Source organism: Eumetopias jubatus, unplaced genomic scaffold (genome assembly GCF_037043125.1).
Source record: "Eumetopias jubatus isolate StellerSeaLion01/CBP00866 unplaced genomic scaffold, mEumJub1_p1.0 scaffold_12, whole genome shotgun sequence".
NCBI lineage: Eukaryota > Metazoa > Chordata > Mammalia > Carnivora > Otariidae > Eumetopias > Eumetopias jubatus.
In genome coordinates this window covers 3941480-3950588 of record NW_028274818.1, presented here as the reverse complement: position 1 = coordinate 3950588, position 9109 = coordinate 3941480, and the positions used below count along the sequence as shown (strand labels likewise).

Here is a 9109-nt window from a genome sequence, read left to right as displayed (position 1 = left end):
CCCTAAATCTCTAGTGTATGCCTTTGTTCCATTCTCCTGCCTGATCACATTCTCTCCCCCCCTTTTTATTCTTTCTTTTTTTTTTAAAGATTTTATTTATTTATTTGAGAGAGAGAGAAAGCACATGAGAGAGGGGAGGGCCAGAGGGAGAAGCAGACTCCCTGCTGAGCAGGGAGCCTGATGCGGGACTCGAACCAGACACTCCAGGATCATGACCTGAGCCGACCGAAGGCAGTCGCTTAACCAACTGAGCCACCCAGGCGCCCTCTTTCTTTCTTTTTTTTTTTAATCCTCTTCTTTCTTTTTTCAAACAACTTCTTATCTTATCAATTCCTCTTATAAAATTTTTTATAATTTTCATCTTTACAGACATATTCCATCCCTTCATCGTATCAACCCTTATTTTGTACATATATAAGTCTTTCTTTCTTTTAAATTTTGGGAGGCACTTTCTTCTAACAGACGAAAATACACCCAAAATCTAGTGTGTGGCACTGATCTATGCACTAGCCTGATCATATTTAATCATATTCTGTTTTTTTTTGTTTTGTTCTGTTTTTATCTTTTTCTTTTTTTTTTTCTCTTTTCTTTCTTTTCCTTTCTTTTCCCCTGGCTTCAGGTCTTTTCTGATTTGTTTAGAGTATATTTTCTGGGGACGTTGTTACCCTATTAGCATTTTGTTCTCTCATTCATCTATTCTTCTCTGGACAAAATGACAAGATGGAAAAATCGCCTCAACAAAAAGAACAAGAGGTAGTACCATCAGCCAGGGACCTACTTAATACGGACATTAGTACGATGTCAGACCTAGAATTCTGAATCATGATTTTAAAGATACTAGCTGGGCTTGAAAAAAGCGTGGAAGTTATTAGAGACACCCTTTCTGGAGAAATAAAAGAACTAAAATCTAACCAAGTCGAAATCAAAAAGGCTATTAATGAGGTACAATCAAAAATGGGGGCACTAACTGCTAGGATAAATGAGGCAGAAGAAAGAATCAGTGATATAGAGACCAAATGTTGGAAAATAAAGAAGCTGAGAAAAAGAGATAAACAACTACTGGATCACGAGGGCAGAATTCGAGAGATAAGCGATACCATAAGACGAAAAAATGTTAGAATAATTGGGATCCCAGAAGAAGAAGAAGAAAGAGAGAGGGGCAGAAGGTATATTGGAGCAAATTATAGCAGAGAACTTCCCTGAGGTGGGGAAGGAAACAGGCATCAAAATCCAGGAAGCACAGAGAACCCCTCTCAAAATCAATAAAAATAGGTCAACACCCCGACATCTAATAGGAAAACTTACGAGTCTCAGAGACAACGAGAAAATCCTGAAAGCAGCTCGGGAGAAGAGATATGTAATCTACAATGGTAGAAACATTAGATTGGCTGCAGACCTATCCACAGAGACTGGGCAGGCCGGAAAGGACAGGCATGATATCTTCAGAGCACTAAACGAGAAAAATATGCAGCCAAGAATACTATATCCAGCTAGGCTCCCATTGATAATTGAAGGAGAGGTAAAAAGCTTCCAGGACAAACAAAAACTAAAGGAATTTGCAAACACGAAATCAGCCCTCCAAGAAATATTGAAAGGGGTCCTTTAAGCAAAGAGAGAGCCTAAAAGCAGCATAGACCAGAAAGGAACACAGACAATATACAGTCACAGTCACCTTACAGGCAATACAATGGCACTAAATTCATACCTTTCAATAGTTACCCTGAATGTAACTGGGCTAAATGCCCCAATCAAAAGACACAGGCTATCAGATTGGATTAAAAAACAAGACCCATCCATATGCTGTCTGCAAGAGACTCATTTTAGACCCAAAGACACCCCCACATTGAAAGTGAGGGGGTGGAAAACCATTTATCATCTAATGGACACCAAAAGAAAGCTGGGGTGGCAATCCTTATATCAGACAAATTAGATTTTAAACCAAAGACTGTAACAAGAGATGAAGAAGGACACTATATCCTACTTAAAGGGTCTATCCAACAAGAAGATCTAACAATTATAAATATCTATGCCCCTAACATGGGAGAAGCCAATTATATAAGGCAATTAATAACAAAAGCAAAGAAACACATTGACAACAATACAATAACAGTGGGGGACTTTAACACCCCCCTGCCTGAAATGGACAGATCATCTAAGCAAAAGATCAACAAGGAAATAAAGACTTTAAATGACACACTGGACCAAATGGACTTCACAGACATATTCAGAACATTCCATCCCAAAGCAACGGAATACACATTCTTCTCTAGTGCCCATGGAACATTTTCCAGAATTGATCACATCCTAGGTCACAAATCAGGTCTCAACCACTACCAAAAGATTGGGATCATTCCCTGCATATTTTCAGACCACAGTGCTTTGAAACTAGATTTCAATCACAAGAGGAAAGTCAGAAAGAACTCAAATACATGGAGGCTAAAGAGCATCCTGCTAAAGAATGAATGGGTCAACCAGGAAATTAAAGAAGAATTAAAAAAATTCATGGAAACCAATGAAAATGAAAACACAACTGTTCAAAATCTTTGGGATGCAGCAAAGGCAGTCCTAAGAGGAAAGTATATAGCAATACAAGCCTTTCTCAAGAAACAAGAAAGGTCTCAAATACACAGCCTAACCCTACACTTGAAGGAGCTAGAGAAAAAACAGCAAATAAAGCCTAAACCCAGCAGGAGAAGAAAAATAATAAAGATCAGAGCAGAGATCAATGAAATAGAAACCAAAAGAAGAGTAGAACAGATCAATGAAACTAGGAGCTGGTTCTTTGAAAGAATTAACAAGATTGATAAACCCCTGGGGACAGACTTACCAAAAAGAAAAGAGAAATGACCCAAATCAACAAAATCCTGAATGAAAGAGGAGAGATCACAACCAACACCAAAGAAACACAAACAATTATAAGAACATATTATGAGCAACTCTATGCCAGCAAATTAGATAACCTGGAAGAAATGGGTGCATTCCTAGAGATGTATCAACTACCAAAATTGAACCAGGAAGAAATAGCAAACCTGAACAGACCTATAACCACTAAGGAAATTGAAGCAGTCTTCAAAAATCTCCCAAAAACAAAAGCCCAGAGCCAGATGGCTTCCCAGGGGGAATTCTATCAGACATTTCAAGAAGAATTAATACCTATTCTCCTGAAACTGTTCCAAAAGATAGAAACGGAAGGAAAACTTCCAAACTCATTTTATGAGTCCACCATTACCTTGATCCCAAAACCAGACAAAGACCCCATCAAAAAGGAGAACTACAGACCAATATCCTTGATGAACATGGATGCAAAAATTCTCACCAAAATACTAGCCAATAGGGTCCAACAGTACATTAAAAGGATTATTCACCGTGACCAAGTGGGATTTATCCCTGGGCTGCAAGGCTGGTTCAACATCCGCAAATCAATCAACGTGATACAATACATTAACAAAAGAAAGAGCAAGGATCATATGATCCTCTCAATAGATGCAGAAAAAGCATTTGACAAAGTACAGCATCCTTCTTGAACAAAACTCTTCAGAGTATAGGGATAGAGGGTATATACCTCAATATCATAAAAGCCATCTATGAAAAACCTACAGCCAATATCATTCTTAATGGGGTAAAACTGAGAGCTCTCCCCCTAAGGTCAGGAACGCGGCAGGGATGTCCACTCTCACCACTGCTATTCAACATAGTATTAGAAGTCCTAGCCACAGCAATCAGACAACAAAAAGAAATAAAAGGTATCCGAATCGACAAAGAAGAAGTCAAACTCTCACTCTTTGCAGATGATATGACATTTTATGTGGAAAACCCAAAAGACTCCACCCCAAAACTGCTAGAACTTATACAGGAATTCAGTAAAGTAGCAGGATATAAAATCAATGCACTGATATTAGTGGCATTCCTATACACCAACAACAAGACAGAAGAGAGAGAAATTAAGGAGTCGATCCCATTTACAATTGTACCCAAAACCATAAGATACCTAGGAATGAATCTAAAGAGGCAAAGGATCTGTACTCAGAAAACTATAAAATACTCATGAAAGAAATTGAGGAAGACACAAAGAAATGGAAAAATGTTCCATGCTCATGGATTGGAAGAACAAATATTGTGAAGATGTCAATGCTACCTAGAGCAATTTACACATTCAATGCAATCCCCATCAAAATACCATCCACTTTTTTCAAAGAAATGGAACAAATAATCCTAAAATTTGTATGGAACCAGAAAAGACCCCACATAGCCAGAGGAATGTTGACAAAGAAAAGCAAAGCTGGTGGCATCACAATTCCGGACTTCCAGCTCTATTACAAAGCTGTCATCATCAAGACAGTATGGTACTTGCACAAAAACATTGGGGAGGGTATGTGCTATGGTGAGCGCTGTGAATTGTGCAAGAGTGTTGAATCACAGATCGGTACCTCTGAAACAAATAATGCAATCTATGTTAAGAAAAAAATAAAAAGATGATAGCAGGAGGGGAAGAATGAAGGGGGCGGAATCGGAGGGGGAGACGAACCATGAGAGACGATGGACTCTGACAAACTGAGGGTTCTAGAGGGGAGGGGTTGGGGGGATGGGTTAGCCTGGTGATGGGTATTAAAGAGGGCACGTTCTGCGTGGAGCACTGGGTGTTATACACAAACAATGAATCATGGAACACTACATCAAAAACTAATGATGTAATGTATGGTGATTAACATAACAAAAAAATTTTAAAGAAAAAAAAAAACACAGGCTGGTCGGGATAGGCCCCCTAGGGAAGCTGTGAGTAGGTTTTAACTGTATTTGTTCCTGGGCCAACGGGAGACATTTGTTTGGCATTTATCATATGTATTCCAGCAACACTTTATGAATTTAATAATGTATGAGCATCACCAGTTTGTCTGTGGGGTCAAAGAATGGTATTCAGTTAGAGGCATGAGTAATGCTTGAGTCACAGATCGTTGAAGAATTAAATCAGTCCAAAAAATTTTTGGAAGGGGAATATACTCATCTCCTTAGGGTTTGCATAAACAGAAATGGCATACCTACTTTCAAAGAAGAAAAAGATGTGCTGTTTTCAGTCATTTTGAATGGCTTACCCTCACTTTTCCTGCCTCGTGAAAGCTACCACTTTCTTTGATGATTTCCCTCATTTTTAAATTAAAAACCAAGTTTAGAGACATTATTCACACCTATCAAGAAGCTTTAGCTGGTTCATGGATGATAAAGTGAAACAAGACATGTCAGAGACATCTCTTATTTGAAAAAAGCCCTTGGGCAGTCCAGAGGATTTTTGTTGATATAGATTATGAGTATAAAGGGTCCCAGAAAGGGTTTTTTTTTTTTTTCTAGAATGGGGAGATTGCTGTGGGGGTGAGGGGAAGATAAAGGGAGGTTGTTCAAGAGGAAGGAGGTGACTCAGGCAACAGAGTCAAGACTTATAACTCAAGGGGCAGAGGCAGGAAGGGGATGAGAACACCTGCACCACCAAGGCTCGGCTCATCTTTATCCGTAGCACTTATTATCGCCCCTAATTTGTAGTGGGGAAGTGGAAGGCTGAGAAGTTAATTTTCACAGGGTTTTGAGGCAAGTGAGCTGCAGTTGGCTATTGCAGCTGGATCTTTCTGCTTTGAGACTTAGGGTCTTTGTGTGCACTTGGAAACTTGACGCTTTATTTGGTGGGCAATAAGATTGATTTTGTCTTTTCTCCCATACATCTTTTAGAGTAGTTCCTATGTTGGGATTTGCCTACAGGATTCTGGAGCGTGGTACAGTGTCCTTACTGTCCCTCATCGTTGTATCCCCAGCACTAAGAGAAAACGTTGCGAGCAATGAATGAGTCTCTTGGAAGGCGCTGGGAGCTGGGACTCTTCCTTCAGGGTGTGGAGAACATGTGATCTCTTCAGATGCAATGAAGCTTTGGGCAAAGCTCAAGACAGATAGATTTCTTGGATAAAGGACAACATCTTTAGAGCAGAGGGTGTGTGTCTGCATCTAAGAGAACTTTGAGCCTGGTGGGACGTGTCCTGAGAACCTGTTTTGCATCCATGTGGATCCTGGCTGGCATGTGGGGTTGAACTTCCCTTTACAGGCACATGGACCTCCTGACTCGTCCCTTGACCAGCATCTTGTTACTAGTCACCCCATGTAATGCAATATCTGGCCAGCACTGTGTTTCGAGTGTCAGTTCCTTGGAGTGGTCCAGGGTAGACGTATTAAGAAAGGCCTGTTCTGTCCGCTTTCGCTTTATGTTTAGTATAGATACACCATCAGCTTCCCTATTCTGAGCTCCTGGCTCTGGGTCCCAGGGGGAAGACACGCTTGGTTGGCATGGCTGCTTTTCCCCGGGTGTTAGTTTTCTCCTTGCCCCCTGACCTGATGGAAGCACCTTGGTCCTGTTCTTGCCCAGATCTCATTCTTGGGGCTGTATGAACTGAACGGGCAGGGAAGTGTGAGTCTTAGAGTTCTAAGGGCCCTTCAAGACCTGTTGTCATGTTGTCCTTCACTTGGCCATCAGCTGGTCTCACAGGTTAGAAAGGACTGTCTTGAATTGTGATCGGAGTCAGTTGGCAGTGTCCAGGGTGGTGGGCCACAGAAGCACATGCTGAGAGGGGAAAGGAGGAAGCGTGCGTCAGCTCTTTGCTTTTACTGTAACCTTGTAAGTGGGAGTGGGCTGGCGAATACTGAATCTTTAAATCAGTGCATTGTCCTTGGGAGCATAGAGGCCAATTTTCCCCCAATGCGTGTGGCAATCAAACAGGAGAGAGAGAGCTGAAGGTGAGGCAGGAAGGACTTGGATTAGACGTTCAGGAGAACCAGCACAGGGGAAATTATAACCAACAGGGATTAGGGATTGCATCTTCTCAAGGAGGCTTTTAAAATCAGGAAACAGTTTTCTTGGATCTGGGGGGGGGGAGGGGAGGCATCTGAAAGTCTTTATATATGGTTATGGAGGGCTGGCTGATTTGATTGCCCTGGGATGCCTCTGGCAAGCCCAGCAGCTGAGAAACCCTCATTCTTTAAATTAGGCAGTCCTGGGAAGAAAGAATGGCAGCCTTGGAGCTAGGGAGGGTGGGGGAAGGGGAGCAGGTAGGTTTCCCGGAGGGCTTTGTGAGGACCACCTGTATTTCATTAGGGAGCTTACCCTCCTCCCTGTATGTTCTCCCTCCCTCTCTCCCTCTCTCTTCCTCTCTCTCTCTCTCTCTCTCTCTCTCACACACACACACACACACACACACACACACACACACACACACTTACACACTCACCACTCTTCCGTCTCCTCCCCATCCGTAATTCCAGTGAAGATGCTGCAGGCACATCACATTAGACTCTGGGTATCGCTTCCCCCCGGGGTTGACAGATGCAGCTCTTACAGCTGAGAGCTGGACCAGTCTCCCGGAGCCCGGCTTCCCCGCCTGGCTGTGCCGCCACCGAGGTTCACACAGCTTCTTTATGGGAACAGCTCCTTTGTCTCAGGGAAGGAGGGCTTTCCTAAATCCCCCAGCTCTGCCCAGCCCCTATCTGAGAGTAGCGCGACTGGGATGAAACCACAGAGAGGGAGAGGGGTGGAGGTAGAGCCGGCTCCGTTTGCTCACGGGGCAGGGTACGGCTCTGCTTAATTAGCATGAGAATAGACAGACTTTCCTGCATCCTCCCTCAGGGATGGAGAGGAAGGAGCAAAGGCTCTAGCTCCATCCTACCCCATCAGAGCTCCTGGGACTGAAAATGACTACGGCCCCATTCCTCTGATCCCCCAAGGACCCAGGACCCACAGTGTTGAGAAAAGCTTTGACGGAGCCGGCGGGTGGATCTCCACTCCAGATTTTCCAGCTGTCCCTGCCCCCCCACCGCTCGGGAGCAGGATGCCGAGATGGCTGGTGATGCAGAAGGTATGTGCTTTTTCAGTTCTGGTGCTGATGCTGTGTGTGTGGTGAGGTCTCTGTGGCGCAATGGACGAGCGCGCTGGACTTCTAATCCAGAGGTTCCGGGTTCGAGTCCCGGCAGAGATGGTCACCTGGCAGGTGCCTCTTTTATTTTGTGTGCTGTCATGCTAGGTTGATAATTGTATTTATCTGTCCCCGGAGGTTCTGGGGAAGAGAAAGGAAACCCCTTTCCTTGGGAATCTTGGACCTCCTCTCCTTTTCCCTTCCCTCCCCCTTCATTCTTTCTCTATTCCTCCTCTACGGATTTTCATTGTCTAGGGAAGTCTCAGCTGTCGGCTGCCTGTCTCTGCTCAGCCGGACTGGCACAGCCTTTGGATCCTTTGCTTCCTAGGGGAATCACTGACACAGGGACCGTGGTGCCAGGCCACGGGTTCTGGGACCACGGCCGTTCCCTCCTTCTCCTCTGAGAACACAAAAAGGCAGCCTGACCCACATGCATGCCCATGAGGAAATTTCCAGCTGTCCTCTAAGGTAAGGGTCCTCTTGACCGGGGTGGGTCAGGAGATGGATGGGGTCGTGCAGAGGACAGTTTATTCACCATCTTTGTCATTGCTGGAGCTTTTTGTGCTAGAGCTCATCACTCACTTCCTCATCTACAAGGTGAGAGGCGCTCATCGCTCTCAGTGGAATAAACTGTGCAGAAGCACATGAATTATGGGGCAGATGAACTTGTCCCGGGAAACTCAAAGGTCTCATGCTCCTGTGGAAAGTTGGTAGCCTTTCCTGTTTGGAGGGCAAGCTCAGAGGGCGGTATGTGTGTGGGGGGGTTATTTCCATCATTCCCCGTTTCCATCAAGACATCTCCTCACCCCTCTCTCATCCTGCATTCCCTTCTGCTCTCCTTCCCTGCCTCATCTAATGGCCACATTCAGCAAGATTGAGAGCTCGGGTTTCTATTCTGGTCTGGTCTGGCTCTCTCTCTCTCCCCCTCGCATATTGAGGCCTCCAGTGTATTAGCTAGAGGGAACCATCCATGCCAGGAGGTGACCTCCACCCCAGGTGAACCCAGGAAACCTGAGACACACATCTCTCCTCCGGCTGCTGGGGAGTCAGCATCTCTCCCACGTGGGGCTCTGCTCGGGCATCCAGCGGACACAGCCCTGCACTCAGGCTCTGGGAAGCTGGCATGGGGTGAGGGGGCCAATCCATACTGGGTTCCGCCAAACCTGCCA

General features: G+C 44.4%; 1 non-coding gene across 1 annotated transcript; it reads left to right on the top strand.

Annotated features, from left to right (window-relative positions):
• Positions 1–7929: 7929 nt before the first annotated feature.
• Positions 7930–8003, top strand: TRNAR-UCU (transfer RNA arginine (anticodon UCU)). Its single transcript has one exon. It is a non-coding gene; the product is annotated as a tRNA-Arg (tRNA).
• Positions 8004–9109: the final 1106 nt, after the last annotated feature.